Genomic DNA, 2,090 nt, shown 5'->3' with positions numbered 1-2,090 from the left:
GTTTGACTCCATTATCCCATTACAGAGTTTGAAGCCTGGTGTTTAGTACACAGTGTGCCATGTAACTGAGCACACCAGCCCCATTCCAGGGTGATTGAGGTAGAATGAAAAGCTGTGTTGCATCACATCACCCTGTGGTCTTAGGGACATCGGGTGGTGGAAGGTGTGTACTGCAGGCATGTTAGGTCATAGCACTTAAACATATTCTTTGATACATGTGATTTTGCTGGTTGAGTAGTGTAACATGAAGGAGTCTTGTTATGCAGACTTTGCAATCAACAAGCTGCATTAGTTTTCAGAAATGGTAGAAATGCATTAAATTCTTCACATGGGCTACCTGCAGACCTTCACCTGCAGGTAGCACTAACATCAAATTACTTACTTGTTCTTTCCTTCTTTTACTTGGTCTTTATTTTCTTCTTATAAATGACACAGAATCCAGTTTTTAAAATAAAAAAGCATGCACAGTGTAGAGATAGATTCTGTCGCTTATCTTCACTAAAACACCACTGTATATTTCATCTAGCATCTTAAGCATTATTGCATCAATTATATGAAACCAAATCTTTAGTTTGTAGTTTGTGTGTAAACCTTCTTAATCCCCCTGTCCATCACATTAACACAGGAGGGTAGAGTTACAGACTGGCAGCGGGCCCTCTCAGGGAAACCCCTCAATTAGTGTTTAAAACAACTTCTACATGATGCGCCAGGAAGGAGTAAAAAGTCTGACATTGATTTTAGGTTATATTTTAGATTTAAAATTTTACCCTTAGACCACATAGCAGTACAGACACTGTGTAAGACTTGATGGATAAGTCAGATTTGGCCAAAAGAAAATAATAATAAAAATAAATAGATAAATAACCCCAATGTTTATATAGGCTGAGGCTTATGCTGGTGCCTCCTATATATGCCTATAACTCCCACAGTTGCTGTACATTATGTTTGTATGTGTGCACATGCACACAGAATGGACTAGCAATGTAATGCTATCCCTTGATGGGTTAGTAACAGACACTGAAAATAACCTGCCAGGCCACAGCCTCCCTGAAGGGTCACCCTCACACACTGGTTTCTATGGAAAGGCAGCAAGCAAACACACAGTCAATAAACAGTTTGAATAGGCTGTGTATTTAGCAGCAGCTCAATAAAACGTTTCACAGGGTGTTGCTCTGAAATGCTGCTCTGGCTAACTGAGCCGAACATATGACATGTGGCAAATTATTCTGAATGGTCACCGTCTTTAAGGTTTTAGGTTTGAATTTAGACAATCTTCTGGGTGTTATGTACATGTGTGTGTGTGTTGACAATAAACAGTGATCAGGTATGGAATCCACACACACAGACACACACAGAGGGTTACTGTGAGGCATTCAGATTGACCAGGCTAACAAGGAGCCATTTAATTCAATGACAGTCCGGCCTTGCTAATGTGGAGTGTGATGAAATTTCCCTTTTGGTCACTGCTCCCGGGCAGGTTTCAGTATTTCCCCACTAATGGGCAGGGATTAAAACATAAGAGTGAAATCTGATCCCACATCACTTCCCCTATTCCCAACTTCAGGGGATTGTTGCATACAAGTATGCCATACCATACAAACAATGAGCCTCTCAGGGGGAACTGGTGAGTAGATATTTAACCTACATATGGAGCTCCTCTTCAATCAGATGCACTTTATGTTGACAATGTCTGAATGGTCAATAGGTTGGCACATGTCAGTCATACTGTTACATAAAGCTGTGTAGGTATTCATTTCATGCTGGACAAACTGATCTGGCTTTCTATTGTATTTCTTATAATATTGCACAAAGTTAAATATAATGCAGTATTTTCTGTGGACATTGCAGTGGTGCTTAATGATGTATGGAGAACAAATGTGTCACCTGATAGCCAGTGAACATGTTTCTGTGTCCGTGTCAACAATGTTCCCTTGAATATGAAGGGAGCATGACTCAGCCAGTCTGCAGACAAATGAACCATTTAAATCTGCACCACGCTCAACCGAAGACAGTCCAGTAACACAAAAATCAAATCTGTACCATTGTCCAAAACGATTCTGTTATTTGTTCTTGTGTGCTGAGAAATTGCA

Source organism: Chaetodon auriga, chromosome 17 (assembly GCF_051107435.1).
Source record: "Chaetodon auriga isolate fChaAug3 chromosome 17, fChaAug3.hap1, whole genome shotgun sequence".
Classification (NCBI taxonomy): Eukaryota; Metazoa; Chordata; class Actinopteri; order Chaetodontiformes; family Chaetodontidae; genus Chaetodon; species Chaetodon auriga.
Note: the sequence above shows the minus strand (reverse complement) of the source record.